At 47.3% G+C, this 16800-nt stretch overlaps 1 protein-coding gene and 1 non-coding gene across 3 annotated transcripts in view; both read left to right on the forward strand.

Moving 5' to 3' along the window:
* MYO1D (myosin ID) overlaps positions 1-16800 on the forward strand; it is a 386590-nt gene that overhangs the window by 362676 nt on the left and 7114 nt on the right. The window lies entirely within an intron of this gene.
* LOC132542224 (U6 spliceosomal RNA) lies at positions 2531-2637 on the forward strand. The gene has a single exon (XR_009553330.1). It is a non-coding gene; the product is annotated as a U6 spliceosomal RNA (small nuclear RNA).

Here is a 16800-nt window from a genome sequence, read left to right on the forward strand (position 1 = left end):
GTTTTTTTTTACCTACTGCTTTATTTATTTATTTAATCTCTCGGTGACAATATTGATTTACAAAATTAAAAGATAATAGGGGTATAATTTTGTACTGTTCCCATCACTGGAATTCTGTATCCCCTTTCCTTCCATTGAAAGCGACGTAGTCTCCCAAAGGTTGCAGATATGTGTTGACTATTAGTTCTATAACTATCTGCCTATATTTGTATATATTTGACCCTTTTTTTCCCTATGGTCCTGCCCTCTCATCCCTTCCAAGTCACACCCACATCTCCTACTTCTGAATATCCTTATTTTTCCCTTTTCTCTCTCCAGGTCTTGATGTAGTTGGAGTTCAGAGCCCTCTGGTCATTTCCCCCTAATAACTCTCCCCCTCTGGGATAGGAACCCAAATTATTTTGGGGAGTGTAGGAGGTGGGAGTTCCAGCTTCTGCAATTGCTTCCTCACTGGACATGGGCATTGACGGGCTGATCCATACCCCAGCCTGTTTCTATCTTTCCCTAGTAGGGTAGGGCTCTGGAGACATGCGGTTCCAGGACACATTAGTGAGGCTGTCTACCCAGGGAAATCAGAATGGAATCATGATAGTGTCTGCAACTTGGTGGCTGGTCTATGCTTGTTACTCCATGACCATGCCTCCCACAAGTCCCACAATAGGTTTTGTAAAAACAGATTTGATATAGGGTAAATCCTACAGAAGCATGTCTTTTACAAGGTAGATAGAACAGTGAGTCATGTATTTGAGTCCACATAATGTGTAGTGAAGCCCTTTGGATTATGTTTCAGAGGAAGTCAAAGTCAACATTGTTTAAAACCAAATTCTGGAGGCCCTGGAGGTGGCACAGTGCACAAAACAGTGGACTCTCTGCTTCTCTCTCCTTCTCTTTACCTATTTTTTTCTAGTGTTTTATTTATTTATTGACTTTGTATAGAGACAGAATTGGGGGGAGACCTGAAGGACTGCTTTACCACTGGTGAAACCTCCCCCTGCAGGCAAGAACTGGGGGTTTAAACCTGGTGCTTGCACACTGTCATGTCTGTACTTTATCAGGTGTGTCACCACCTGGCCCTCTAACTCTCTCTTATTAATAAATATTAAAAAAAAAAAAACTTGTGGGAGTTGGGTAGTAGCACAGTGGGTTAAGCGCATGTGGCGCAAAGCGCAGGGACCAGCATAAGGATCCCAGTTCTAGCCCCCAGCTCCCCACCTGCAGAGGAGTCACTTCACAGGCGGTGAAGCAGGTCTGCAGGTATCTGTCTTTCTCTCCTCCTCTGTCTTCCCCTCCTCTCTCCATTTCTCTCTGACCTATCCATCAACAACGACATCAATAACAACAACAATAATAACTACAACAATAAAACAACAAGGGTAACAAAAGGGAATAAATATTTTTTTTAAAACTTGTGTATTTCTTCTATCACCTAAGTCAGAAACATAGTAGAATCTCACTTTTACTGTCACAGGTTCTTATTCTGGAACATTTCTCAAACTCCTGCCCTTTTTTTTTTAATAGATTATTTATTTATTCCTTTTTGTCGCCCTTGTTGTTTTATTGCTGCAGTTATTATTGTTGTTGTTACTGATGTCATTGTTGTTGGATAGAACAGAGAGAAATAGAGAGAGGAGGGGAAGACGGGGAGAGAAAGACAGACACCTACAGACCTGCTTCACCGCCTGTGATGCGACTCCCCTGCAGGTGGGGAGCCGGGGGCTCGAACTGGGATCCTTACACCGGTCCTTGTGCTTTGCACCACATGCACTTAACCCACTGTGCTACCGCCCGACTCCCACTCCTAAACCTTTCTTATAACCATCACCTAGTCTTCAGCCTTCCTAGATTCAATTTTCTTTTTTTTTTTTAAACAAGAATTTTATTGTGACTTCAGCCACCTATTAAGTAAATACTTACGGAGCACCTACAAGATAGTAAAAATTAAGCCTGGAGCAGAGTATATAACCATGATCCTTTTTTTTTTTTTTTTTTTGCCTCCAGAGTTATTGCTGGGGCTTGGTGTCTGTACTACGTACGAATCCACTGCTCCTGGAGGCCACTTTTTCTCTTGTTGTGTATTGTAGTTATTGTTATTGTTATTGCTGTCATTGTTGTTTAATAGGACAGAGAGAAATAGAGGAGGGGAAGACAGAGGGGGGAAGAGAAAGATAGACACCTGCAGACCTGCTTCACCGCTTGTGAGGTGACCCCCTGCAGGTAGGGAACCGGGGCTCAAACTGAGATCCTTGCGCTTTGTGCCATGTGCGCTTAACCTGCTGCACTACCGCCTGGCCCTGATTCAGTTTTCTAATTGGTCTTCCTGCCTTAAAATAACCCCCAGTCTACTTAACACATGGCCTGTTTCCTCTTTATCGTTTTCATGTATTCACTCTTGCAAGCACATTCTGTGTCACTGATACTCTTGGGCATCAGGTTGGTTATATGAACCAGGGCCCACTCACATGGAGTTTACCTTTGGAGAGGGAGTAAAAGCCCAAGAAGACAGTAAACAAGACAAAATCATGCAAGTCTTGTGCTCGCTTTGGCAGCACGTATACTAAAATTGGAACGATACAGAGAAGACTAGCATGGCCCCTGAGCAAGGATGACATGCAAATTTGTGAAGCGTTCCATATTTAAAAAAAAAAAATCATGCAAGTCTCGATTGTTTGTTTTTGTCTCCAGTGTTATTTTCTGGGACTTGGTGCCTGCACTGAAAGTCTACTGCTCCTGGTGGCTATTTTTTTCCCATGTTATTGGATAGAATAGAGAGAAATTGAGAGGGGAGGGGGAAGACAGAGAGGGAGAAAGATAGACAACTGCAGACCTGCTTCACCACTTATGAAGTGAAACAACCTGCAGGTGGGGAGCCAGGGGCTTGAACCAGGATCCCGGCATGGGTTCTTGCTCTTATGTACCATTTGCATTTAACTCCATGCGCCACCACCTGGCCCCCTCAAGCAGATCTCTCAGAGAGATCACACAGAAGAAAAAGTACTGAGTCTCTTCTCTATTCCAGATCCACGGGGGTGTCCCTATTGCCTACAGAACTCAGACTAGACTCCTTTTTTATTTTTAAGTTTTTGTGCTATCTTTGTTTATTCATTGGTTAGAGACAACCAGCAGTTGAGAAGGAAATGGGTGGTAGAAGGAGAGAGACAGACAGATAACTGCAGCTCTGCTTCACCACTCAGAAAGCTTCCCCCCTGCAGGTAGGAACCGAGAGCTCAAACCCAGGTCCTTGCACATTGTAACACGTGCACTCAACTAGGTGTGCCACCACCCAGCCCCCACACCTTTCACTTACCCCAACCCACTTGGTTGATTTCATCCACTACACTCTCCCAAACACGAGTCCTAAACTCCCATACTTGCATTCCCTGCACATATTCTGAATTTCACCTTTAAGTTAAACAACAAGGTTGTTATCCCTGTTCAGGTTCTCTTCCTCCAAGAGCCAGATCCTCCAAGTGGAGATCACTGTGGGCTGGGGAGACTCGGGGAGGAAGGGCTAGTAGAGCCCAGTGGGTTCTCTGAGCTGGCTCTCCCAGGGACTTGGTGATCTGGCCTGTGACTCCGTCTTCCTCCATGCCCATGGGGAAGAGCTTCAAAGAGAAATTGAGTTTAGTGGTCCAGGAGGTGGCACAGTGTGGATACAGCATTGGACTCTCAAGCATGAGGTACTGAGTTCAATTCTCAGCAGCACATGTACGAGGGTGATGTCTAGTTCTCTCTTTTGCTCTCTCTCTCTCTCTCTCTCTCTCATTAAAAAGAATAAATAAATAAATTGAGTTTAAAATGCCATCCTGGGCAGGGATATAGCATTATGGTTCTGCAGAAGACTTTCATGCCAGAGGTTCTGAGGTCCCAGATTCAATCCCCTGCACCACCATAAGGCAGAGCTGAGCAGTACTCTAGTAAAGGGGCGGGAAGGCCATCCAGAGGTCAGGGAGCTATATTATAGCATAATGGTTATGTAAAAACTTTTTGGCCTCCACGGTTATCACTGGGGTCAGTGCCAGCACAGCAAATCCATGGCTCTTAGCAGCCATTTTTCCCTTTTTTTTTAATTTTAATTTTAATTAATAGGACAGAGAGAAACTAAGAGGGGAATGGGAGACAGAGTGGAAGACAGAAATATAGACACCTACAGACCTGCTTACCTATTGTGAAACTTATCCCCCTACAGGTGGGGAGTGGGGACTCAAGCCCAGGTTCTTGTGCATGGTAATGTGTGTGTTCGACCTAGTATGCCATCACCTGGCCCCCTCCCCTTTAGAGTAACCCATAGCCACTCACAAATTCTTGAGAGTGGTGAGTTAAGTAGGCAAATATAGAAGGATGTTCCCAAAAAACCAGTGAAAATCATCTGTTCAAAGGGAGGTGTAGGTCCTGGTTCATGTTCAACCCAGTCTTATTTAGCACCTTCATTAATGATGCGAACAGAAAATAAACACCAGTGTTCACAGATGGTGCTAACTTTGGAGGTGCTGTTAGCAGAAGTGTCAAGCTAGGAGAAGTAGAAATGTAAGCAGGAAACAGTCAAGATGTTACAAGAGAAGGAGATAGAGAAGAAGCTCGATGCAGCAGGGGGGGAGGAAATCTCTCAAGCAGATATTTTTGGATAAAATTGCTACGACTAAAGTAAAAGCATTGAGACGCAAAGTTGAAGGGAGACAGAGCGATTTGGGGAGAGAAGAAGGAAGAGGCATGACAATAACCAGGAGGAAAGGGAAGGACTCAGATAGATATTGGAGGACTTAAAAGACTCTGAACCCAGTTCCCCCATCAGAGAAGAGACTTGCTTAGGGCATCACCTTAGAGGCCCAGGCTGTGATGAAGTCCTGTCACAGCTGCTGTTCCGCTTGTCCTGTGGTAGGGGGTTTGGTTTGGTTCAATGCTGTTTTGCTGCTTCTCTCTTTTGTTCTTTCCTCATATTTGGGGAAACTGTGGGTATGGCTCTGTTCCTTTAGTCCAGTTTTAGGAGGCTTCATTATCCCCAGCGTAAAGTATTCATTTGAACATTCTCAGAGAGATAAAGGAATGCAGTCTTTAAAAAGTCCAGATTTGGGGCCAGGTGGTGGCAGACCTGGTGGAGAACACATGGTACAATGCACAGGGACCCAGGTTTGAGCCCCTGGTCCCCACCTGTAGGGGGAAAGTTTTGCAAGTGGTGAAGCAATGCTGTGTCTCTGTCTCTCTCCCTCCCTCCCTCCCATCCTCTCAATTTCTGACTGTCTCTATACAATAAATAAAGATAATAATAATTTAAAAAAGGATTTCAAATACATGCAGCAGAATAGAGCATCCCACCATCTCTGTCTTAGATGGTGGTGAAAGGGAAACAAAATCAAAAGCTAAGTAGGAGTGCCCAGGCCTCTTAGGGTCAGAGCTCAACCAAGCCCCCTTCAGTGGGGGAGGGCTGACTAAGAACTAAGAGCCTCGAAATGACAAGAAGAAACCAGGAGTCTCTGCAGAGCATCTGTCCTCCTTGGAGACTCCAGATGCAAAGTCAAGACTCTTGTGTGCACGAGGAGAAGGTAAAAATATCAATATGTACAAATTCTCCAAGCACCAGGAGAGCACCCCATCTGGGATCACCATGCTAGGACACACCAGTGCTGTCTTACCCAGGGAGGAAAATCAGTACTTGGGTCAAAGTGCACATACAGTGGGGGTCACTGTGGGTGAGGGTGCCCAAACCTTCCTGCTGTCACAGAAGATTCCAAATGCTTTTTCCTCTGACTTATAAGCACCACATATGAGAGAACGGGCACTGACTGGAAGGCGAGGTAAACATGTCTGTCACTCAAGGCACAGGCACCCTGGGCCCAGATCCTGGCCTCATCACTTCCCAGCTGTCAAGAATGACATGACCTTCTGTCTCCTCTGTGACGTAGGCACGATGGCCACACCTCACAAGGTTACAGGAGGGATTAAATGAGATTATACATGTAAAATGCCGAGTCCATAGTCAGCTCTCAGCAGAGTGATGGTGAAGGTCTTCAGCCTCTCCTCCCCCAAGCCAGGGCCCGACAGCTGTACAAGGCATCATGCTGAGCAACTCCAGCTGAAGCCAGCAAATGACCAAGTGTCCATCACTCCTAGAGATGTCTGTCCATGTTACTGGACTGTCGGAAAAGTCATGATGTATGTTTCTGTGAAAAACCATGTCGTGATTTTTTTGACAAACAATACTTGGACTATTGCTGAAATGCTCACCCTGAGCCAGTGTCCACTCATCTCCATTTAACCTCCAACAAGGAAAAAAAGTTTCCTTGATATCATACTTGGCACTTCTCTTTTTTTTTTTTTTGCCTCCAGGGTTATCACTGGGGCTTGGTGCCTGCACTACAAATCCACTGCTTCTGGAGGCCGTTTTTTCCACTTTGTTGTCCTTGTTGTTGTTGTTACTGTTATGGTTGTTGTTCTTATTGCTGTTGTTGTTGGATAGGACAGAGAGAAATGGAGAGAGGAGGGGAAGACAGAGAGGAGGAGAGAAAGATACACACCTGCAGACCTGCTTCACCGCCTGTGTAGCGACCACCTTGCAGGTGGGGAGCTGAGGGCTTGAACCAGGATCTTTACACCGGTCCCTGCGCTTTATGCCATGTGCACTTAACCCTCTGCACTACTACCCAGCCCTCTGATTTAATTTTTCTTGTGTTATAGTCAAAGAATAGAGTCTCTGTCTGATGCTGATTCTTAGCTTCCTTTTGAACTTAGTTCCTGTTGAACTGTCTTTTATGGTCTAGTACCTGTTCTACACATACTTTCAATTGTTGTTGTTTTTTTTAATTTATTATCGGTGGAGGGTAGACAGCATAATGGTTATGCAAACTGACTCTCATGTCTGAGGCTCCAAAGTCCCAGGTTCAGTCCCTCACACCACCATAAGCCAGAGCTGAACAGTGCTCTGGTTTAAAAAAAAAAATTAATTTATTATCTTTATTTGATAGAGACAGCCAGAAATCAAGAGGGAAAGGGGTGATAGATAGGGAGAGAGAGAGAGACACCTGCAGCACTGCTTCACCACTCATGAAGCTGTCCCTCTGCAGGTGGGGACCAGGGACTTGAACCCAGGTCCTTGCACTCTGTAATGTGTGTGCTTAAACCAGGTGTGCCACCACCTGGTCCCTGGTGTATATCCTTTCATTGCTAAGTGTAGAGAATGTACATAAGTTGAATGATTTGGTCGTTCAAATATGTCCTTTTTTTTTTTTTTTCCTTCAGGGTTATTGTTGGGCTCGGTGCCTGCACCATGAATCCACCGCTCCTGGAGGCCATTTTTCCCCCTTTTGTTGCCCTTGTTGTTGTAGCCTAGTTGTGGATATTATTATTGCCACTGTTGATGTTGTTCGTTGTTGGATAGGAGAGAGAGAAATGGAGAGAGGAGGGGAAGACAGAGAGGGGGAGAGAAAGACAGACACCTGCAGACCTGCTTCACCGCCTGTGAAGCGACTCCCCTGCAGGTGGGGAGCCGGGGGCTAGAACCGGGATCCTTATGCTGGTCCCTGCGCTTTGCGCCACATGCGCTTAACCCACTGCGCCACCGCCCAACCCCCATGTCCTTTTTTAAAAAAGATTTTATTTATTTATTAATGAGAAAGGAAAGAGAAAGAACCAGACATCACTCTGGCACATGTGCTGCCAGGGATCGAACTCAGGATCTCATGCTTGAGAGTCCAAAGACTTATCACTGTGCCACCTCCCAGACCACCAAATATGTACTCTTTTAATATCACAGTCTGCTGATCTTTGTGTTTTTCTGAAAACTACTTTGAAGGGCCCAGGAGGTAGCTCTGTGGCACCAGTGGAAGCCCATGAATGGCGGTGTGGTGCTTTGGTGTTTCTTCCACTCTCCCCCTCTCTCCATCTCTTTCTTTAAAGTGGTATAAAATAGAAATAGAGTCAGAGTGCTTAGGGATAGCTCACTCAATAGAGGGCACACTTCACCATCTACCAGGACTCAGGTTCAAGTTCCCAGTCATCAGATGGAAACACCTGTGTGGACGTGTTCATAACTGTGTGTATTCCCCTTCCTGTGTTTCCTGTGCTCTCCTTCTCTATCTTCCATGAGATGCAAACCCCCCCCCCAGCCTCTACTTTTTTGAAAGTTGTGTTTAATTCTGGTGTTCTCATTTACTCTTCACTTCTCCACACCTGAGTGAGTCTTAAATCTGAAATTTGTCACCCTCTACTCCTCACAGAGATCTTCAAATGTCTGACCAGAACCACCTACCCATTTTTCATGTTGCTATTACCTAAGATTTTGGTTTTTTAGTAATATTACCTTTTTTAAAGGTAGTAGTACACATGGTTGAGGGCACATGTTATTATTATTTTATTTTTATTGTTATTATTTTTTACCAGAGCACTGTTCAGCTCTTGTTTATAGTGGTACAGGGGATTGAAGCTGGGACTTTGTGGAGTCTCAGGCATAAGAATCACTTTGCATAGTCATTATGTTATCTACCTTGCCATATTTTTTATTATTATTATTTTCCCTTTTGTTGCCCTTGTTTATTGTTGTTATTATTATTGTTGTCATTGTTGTTGGATAGGACAGAGAGAAATCAAGAGAGATGGGGAAGACAGAAAGGGGGAGAGAAAGATAGATACCTGCAGACCTGCTTCACTGCCTGTGAAGCAAACCCCCCTAAGGTAAGGATCCTTACGCCAGTCCTTGTGCTTTGTGCCATGTGCTCTTAACCCGCTGCACCACCACCAGGCTCCCGCCCTATTATTATCTTTTTTTAACTAGAACATTGGTCAGTTTTGGGTTATGATGGTGTCGGGGATTGAACCTGGGACCTCAGAACCTCAGGCATGAAAGTCCTTTGCATAACCACTGTGCTATCTCCCTGACCCGAATGCATATATATATGTGTCATCACAAGGGCACTGCTTCCGATTGACTTTTTCAGCTAGAGAGAAACAGAGAAAAGATACCACAACACCAAAACTTCCTCCAGTGTAGTGTGGGTCAGGACCCAGGATTTTCAATTTGACATCGTTTTTATTCTCCTAAGTTAACCACTCTTCTTACTGTGTTTCACAGCGCAAGTTCATCTAGATCTAACTGCATTTGCCTGTGTTTTTGCTCACTGAAGCATCTCACACACCACTCTTTATCTCTGGAGTCCATATTTTCCCTGACAACCTGCCCCTCAGAAACTCTGTACCTGAGACTAAGATTTCCAACTTCCTGAACCTTGTCATCTGAGAAAGTCTTTTTGCTCTAAACTTAGATGACTGACTGGGTATCAAATTCTAGGATGACACTTATTTTTTCCTTAGACCCTTCCATGAGTCTGCGTTGTTATTAGTGTCTCACACCTGTTGAGAAGGCCTACTATCTCTTGGAAATAGTATGTCTTCTCTCTCTCTGTCTTTTGGTGATCAGCACTAGAATTGCTTTGCAAGATATCAAAGGAGAGGCCAACTAAGTTTTTCAGTTCTTACTGAAAGGTTGTTGGGTTTCCCACCCTATCTTGTCAGGTTGGCAAGCAGACTCCTTCTGTGCACAGGACAGGCAGCCTTGGAAGAAGGTGCATGGACCACCTCAGCCCTCACTCCCTCACAACAGCTCAGGCAGGATCCCTGGGTCTGGGATCTGCTGGGCCCTCCTGCCCACACTGGCCTCACAGCCCCCCACCTTCTTCCTGACACCTGGAATTTGTCCTTTCTTTCCTTCAGCCTCCACTTTGATCTTAAGCATGCTTGCTGTGGGATTTTATTCATAGTACTGAGCACTCATGAACAGTCAGCTCTGTTCTGCTGTGAGCACAGGCTTGCTCAGAGCTGGCGCAGAGGGAACAGAGGAACATGAAGCTCAGCCTGGGGGTGGGGTGGGGGTACAGGCGGGGGGTGCGGGAGGTTCTTGAAAGCTCTGGGGAATGACTGAAGGAGTTTTGGCAGAGGCGTGACAGGATCCTCTTATGCCTTAGTAAGATCTCTCAGATGATAATGTGGAGGTCAGGCTTGAAGCAAGGTGTCGGGCAAAATGAAGGCAGAGAACAGGTCAGGAAGCAATACAGTAACCAGGAAAAGGGATGGAGGTTCCTGGCTGTGACAGTGACAATGGACAGAGATGGAGAAAGTGGCTGAATAGAACTTGATGACTCAGTGTAAGCAGTAACAGGGGAGGGTGGCAAAGCTCAGCTGGGTTTTCTGGCCTCTGACTGGCTGGGCAGGTGATGACTGGTGAGAGAAGGGAAACAGGTTGGGGGAAGAGGCCAAGAGGAGGGGCCCCGTGTGGCAGCTGCCTGCAAAACATCCAAGAGCTTTGTCTCCTGTGTAGGTGGCTGAAAACCCGTGCTTGGACGTCATGGCAGGAGAGAGGGCATTGACAGGGTAATTGCCACTGAAACCACAGGCCTGGTGACATGACTGTGGGAGAGTGTGTGAGAGAGTGGAAAGGTCTGCAGAGAAAACAGCACTGAAGGAGTGAGCAAACCAAACTGCTCCCACTAGACTCCTGCTTCTTGAGAAGCAGCTGCCACCTCTTCCTCTGAGGTCTGACCTAGCCACCTGAGGTTGAGTGATCTTCCTCTGACATCAGATGAAGTCAGTATCTGCCTGCCTTCCGGTCTGGGGAGATGAGGGTGGGGAGGGGTGTTGCCTTGAACTCAGAGCCTGAGTCCCCCCCCCCCCCATTTTGCATTCTCTCTCTATGGGGCCCTCAGAGCTGCTTAGCCACAGCTGTAAGGATGAAGAGAGGGGGTGAGAGAGCAGGAGAGAAGGTGAAGATGGGGCTGCCTTGGGGAGGAGCATCTTGACTGAGTGGGGCTTCTGCCATTGGCCCTGGGAGCCAGATCTGTTCAGTACTGCTCTAGAGACAGGTACTCAGTGCCACATAAAATCATATTTCCCCACACAAAACAGTGTCTCCCAGCCCCCATCCCTCACCAGCTGCAAACCCCAAAAGGACTCCACAGACCAGCCAGTAACACCCCCCCACACACACACACACCTTCAGAACTGTGTGTTCACTGACCTCCTAGACTTGCCTTAGAAGTGACCAGGCTGAAGGCATCCATTTGACCTTTACAAAAACAGAAGTCGCATTTCCTTCAGCAGGTTTTGAAAGAGCTGCCTTCTGTGGTTTAATGTGAGCTGAGGGACTCACTCCTTGAAGGAAGTGAAAGGCTCCCTCCATAGCTGCAGACACCAACCCTCAACACTGGCTCAGTAGCCTTGACCTTGCTGACAGCATACACTTGTGGCCTGGCCGTACTCACACTGAGGGGGCCTGCCTTGAGGACCCTGGGGGGTTTATCATGAAAAAGCACTTCTACGTTTTGTAGGAAAGCATCTATTTGCTTACTGCCTGCCTGTGCTGAGTGCAAGGCGAGCTTCCTCCCACCACATCCTGTGACCAAACCTAAGAGCATTGCATTAGCCTCACCTTCTCTGAGCTCCTCTCACGCCCCCAGAGAAAGCAGCCACTGAGCTCCTGGGCTCCCTTTAAAGTGCATTTACTGGAAGGACAGCATGGGAAAGCCACTCAGAGGAGAAAGTCACTTAGTCACCCAAGTCCTGCTCTACATGTAGCCAGTCAGTGGGGTGAGAGGCTCCTCATCCCGGATGACCGGGGCTCTGGCCAGGGGGGTCGGCTGCCAGGCTGCCCAGGCACCCACTCTGTGGAGGGCCTCTAAGTGGGCGACTGGCTCAGGGACACTCCTCCTCTTCCTCCTCCCCTCCCCCTCCCCTCCTCCTCCCCCTCCCCCTCCCCCCTCCTCCCTCCTCCTCCTCCTCCTCCCACTGAGAAGCCCTGTATTAACCCATGGGCTTCTCTAATGAGCTTGGGACTATGTTGGGGGGAAAAAAAAAAAAGAAAGAAAGTAATTTGATAAAGGCCATTTGCCTGCAGTTATGGCTTGGAACAGATGAAACAAGATGAAAGTTCCGAATTCCACAGTTTGCTGAGCTGTTAAATCCTGTAACAGAAGACAAGCCCCCCACCCCCTTAGAAAGCCAGCCCCCTTCCAGCAGCTGTCGGGGTTTTGGCACATCATCAGAGGGACCCACCTCCCTCTAGAAAATCTGCTGTCTATAAAAAAGGGGGGTGGGAGGGGCCACGGGGGGGAGGAGCAGAAGGTAACCCAGCTCTACAAAGCAAAGATGTCACCTGCTGCCTGCCACTCAGGCCCTGCTCCTTGCTCTGTCTCCAGAACTGGCAACAGAAACCCCCTTGCTTATCTGAAAGCCATTTTTTGTTTAAACTTGAAGAGGAGAGAATGGGCTGGGAGGTGGCATGGAGGTCAAGTGTTAAACTCCGGAGCACAATGTCTTGAGTGTGATCCCCAGCACCCCATGTGCCAGATGGATTGCTCTGGTTCTGTGGTAGAAAGAAATCATTAAAAGGGAAAAAAAAAAGGAGGAGATAAAACACGGTTGGAGGGCAGGTTCTCATTTTTCCTTAGGTCACTCCATTTTTTCAGTAGTTGTGGGGAACTCACACTAAATAAAATGGATCTGTAGTCACACTTAGTACATTCAGTGTTGTATAGCTGTCAAAAATACCTACCTCCAGAATGTTTACATCACCCCAAAAGGAAATCTTTTTTTAAAATATTTATTTATTCCCTTTTGTTGCCCTTGTTGTTTTATTGTTATAGTTATTGTTGTTGTTACTGATGTCATTGTTGTTGGACAGGACAGAGAGAAATGGAGAGAGGAGAGGGAGACAGAGAGGGGGAGAGAGAAAGATAGACACCTGCAGACCTGCTTCACTGCCTATGAAGCAACTTCCCTGCAGGTGGGGAGTCGGGGGCTCGAACCGGGATCCTTACGCTAGTCCTTGCACTTTGCGCCACCTGCGCTTAACCCACTGCAATACCACCTGACTCCCAAAAGGAAATCTTATCCCTCTTCTACACGGTTGGCCATGCCAACCACTTAAATGTTTCCTGGCTCCATAGACTTACCTCTTCTGGACTCTTCATGCAGATAGAATCATATAATGTGGGATTGGCTTCTTTGACTTAACATGCTTTCAAGGTCCACCATGTTGTAGCAGGTATAAGTACTGGGTTATTGGGTTATTGGAAAAGTCATGGTGTATTTGTCTATGTTTTTCTGTGCGAGAATGCATCATGACTTTTCCAACAACCCCATACTTCATCTTTTTACAGTGGAGTAATATTTTACTGAACGGATATACCACATAATGTATGTTCACTCATCTGTTGGTAGACATTTGAGTTGTTTCCACATTTTTAAAAATATACTTCTATTTTTAATTTTTTATTATTATCTTTATTTATTGGATAGAGACAGCCAGAAATCTAGAGGGAAGAGAGAGAGGGAGGGAGAGAGACCCCTGCAGCCCTGCTTCACCTCTCACAAAGCTTTCCCTCTGCAGGTGGGGACCAGGGGCTTGAACCTGGTCCTTGTACATTGTAACATGTGCACTCAACCAGGTGCACCACCACTTGGCCCCTTAAATCTTTATTTATTATTGGATAGAGACAGAGAAATTGAGAGCAAAGGAGTGGGAAAGAGACAGAGAGACACCTACAACCCTGCTTCACCACTCATGAAGCTTCCCCCTGCAGGAGGGGATCAGGGACTTGAACCTGGCTCCTTATGCACTGTTGTGAGCTCTTAGCCAAGTGAACCATTTTGTGGCCCCTGGTTGTACATTTTATGTGCTGCAAATGATGCTGCTAGAAACATCTCAGCACAAGTTTTTGTTTAAGCCCAGTTTTCAGTTCTTTGGGGGTATATATCCAGGTGTGGAATTAATGGGTCATGTGGTAATTTAATTCACGGAGGAAAGCCCAGACTCGGCCTACATTCTTACTTTTCTGTCTGTTGATGGTAGTATGGATGGCACCAGTCAGGCATTGCTTAGCCAAGCTCTTCCTGACCAGGAGAATGGTTTCCCTTTCTGCTCTCACTGTTCTGTTTTGAACTCAGCCCTTGGCTGGGGATATAGCATAGTAGTTATGCAAAAGGCTTTCATTCCATGGTCCGGGTCCCAGGGCTCATGCACCTGGTTGAACATACAAGTTACCATGCACAAGGGCCAGGGCTGGAACCTCAATCCCCACCAGCAGGGGAGAAGCTTCATGAGGGTAAAGCAGGTCTGCAGGTGTCCCTCTTTCTCTGTCTCCCCCACCCCTCTCAGTTGCTCTTTGTCCTAACAGATGAAAGGGGGGAGGGATAGACAGCATAATGGTTACACAGAAAGACTCTCCTGCTTGAGGCTCCAAAGTCCCAGGTTCAATCCCCTGTACCACCATAAGCCAGAGCTGAGCAGTCTCTGTCTCTCTATCTCCGCCTCTCCTCTCAATTTCTCTCTGTCCTATCCAATAAAAGTGAAAAATGACCACTAGTAGCAGTGGGTTCATAGTGTGGGCACCCCAAAGATAACCCTGGAGTCAAAAAGAACAACAACAAAAAAAAGATTGTCAAGTGTGAGGTTCCAAATTCCCAGGTTCAATCCCCAGCACTACCATAAACCAGAGCTGGTCTCTCTCTCTCTGTGTCTCTGTCTCTGTCTCTCTCTCTCTCTCTCTCTCCATAAGATAAAACAAATAAAATATATTGAACTTAGACCTGTCTTTTGTCCACACCCCACAGCATCCCCATGAAGACAAACTGGGCAGGGCCACAGTGGGCTGGGACAGGGCCAGAGCCAGGAGCAGGAGTGGAGGCATCTATTGTCAGTGAAGGTGAGAGGATAGAACTGTCCTTTGCTGAAGAGCAGGCCTCCCACCTCACCAGCTGTCCAGTTGGGCTGTCAGAAAAGTCATGATGCATTTTTTTGCATAGAAAAGTGAAAACCAAGAGCTACTTTCCCTGTCGAGTGAACTTTGTAAGCTGAGCATGTTTCAGTTCCAGGAAGCGTTCAGCCCATTGTGCCCACAGCCCTCCTCAGTCACCAGGCCGCAGTGGGCATTGGAAGGAGATGGAACCGTGTGGCTGGGAGATAGCAGCTGGCAGAATAGATGAGCCACAGCCTGCTGCTCAGACTAGCCTGGAGAGTCGGGAACAGCAGCCAAGGGCACTTGCTCAGCAACACCCAGGGGCTCCCCTGTGTGCCCATGTATGAATCCCTGCAGGCGCCCCCCCTGCCAGCAGGAACTTTCATTCTGCACATGGAGGAGGATTTAAATACAGGGTCAGAAGCCCTCCCCCAGGGTGTAAGACATTCAGGAAGGGATTATTCAGAACAGAAGCTTTCATGTGACTATTTTGACCTGTGCTAAAAATGTATAAAGCTTGGGAGTCAGGCAGTATCGCAGCAGGTTAAGCGCACGTGGCGCAAAGCACAAGGACTGGCATAAGGATCCCGGTTCAAAAACCCGGCTCCCCACCTGCAGGGGAGTCGCTTCACAGGCGGTGAAGCAGGTCTGCAGGTGTCTATCTTTCTCTCCCCCTGTCTTTCCCTCCTCTCTCCATTTCTCTCTGTCCTATCCAGCAACAACGACATCAACAGCAATAATAACTACTACAACAATGAAAACAACAGGGCAACAAAAAGGAAATGAATAAATATTTTTAAAAAATCTTTTTAAAAATGTATAAAGCTCATCTAGATACTGCTTTGTCGTGCACTCAGACCAGGTTCAAGCCCAGTTCCCACCGTACTGGGGGAAGTTGTGGTGCTGTCTTTCCTTCTGTGTCTCCATTTCTATTTGGGGAGGGTGGCGGGGGAGAAAGTCAGTTCAGAGAGGTGAAACCCCAGCAGCAACAACAAAGAACATAAGCCAGTTAGGTAAGAGTGTTTCTGAGATAGCCTCCGTGGAGGTTCCCAGTATTTAACTGAGGCACGGGTGGCACTGCTTCTGTAAAGGGAATAGCCGGGTGTCCTTGCCTTCTGCAGGGCATCACACCTCCCACAGTGCTTGGTGTGCAGCAGTCACTGACCACACAAGCCATGAGGGTGGACAGCTCAGCAAGGCCCAGAGAGACAGCGGTGTCAGCCTCAACTCATTTTCTGTATCCGCAGCATCTAGCATAGCACCTGACACAACATAAGCATTAAACAAGCATACAAGTGGGAAGGACACGTAGAAGACTGGGACAGTGGACAGGTGACATTTTCTAGCCACTTCCCTTCACTCAAAAAATGGTCCAAGACTCTGTCCAGGACAGACCCTGGTGGGTGTCCCAGACAAATCATGGGAGGCAGAGTGACTTGGGCAAGGTCATAGAGCTCTTCAGATCTTGGATTCACACCCCTGCTGTTGGATTCAGATCTCAGGAGAGATCATCATTTGGGTTTAGAAAGTGTGAAGCAGAAATGAGAGGAGTGCGGGGGAAGCCACCGCTGAATGCCGCCTTCTCGGACGTGTCTGATTGATTCAGTTGAGGGATATTGTTGAAAAGTGAGAATTAGATGTTTACCACTGAGCACAGAGCACTGTCTGTGGTCTAGCAGTGGGGGTGGGCTACAGAGCCTCAGCTGAATGGCCAGCCAAGCACACGCTCTGGGCCTGGTGGGGTGGGGTGCAGGAGGTGGGGGAGCACAGAGGGCCAGCACCGCCGCCCTTGGGGAGTGTTCCCAGGATAGTGTGCATGAGGGACCACAGAGAAGGGAGGGAAGACTCTGCTCTCCTTCTTGCCACTCAGGAGAAAGCCTTCTCTTCAGTCCACTGGTGGTCTCAGTGGGGAAAGGGGCTTGCAGCCCAAGTGGCTATCCGCTCGGACCTTCCAGAGCCTAGTTCTGCTCTCCACCTTTCCCCTCCTCTGGCCCCTCTACCTCTTGCTGGTTCCTCCCCAGCTGGATTTACCCCATAGAGTTTGCTCACTAGTCAGGGAGCAAGGAGAGATGCTCCCCAGCTGACC

This window comes from Erinaceus europaeus, chromosome 12 (genome assembly GCF_950295315.1).
Source record: "Erinaceus europaeus chromosome 12, mEriEur2.1, whole genome shotgun sequence".
Taxonomy (NCBI): Eukaryota; Metazoa; Chordata; class Mammalia; order Eulipotyphla; family Erinaceidae; genus Erinaceus; species Erinaceus europaeus.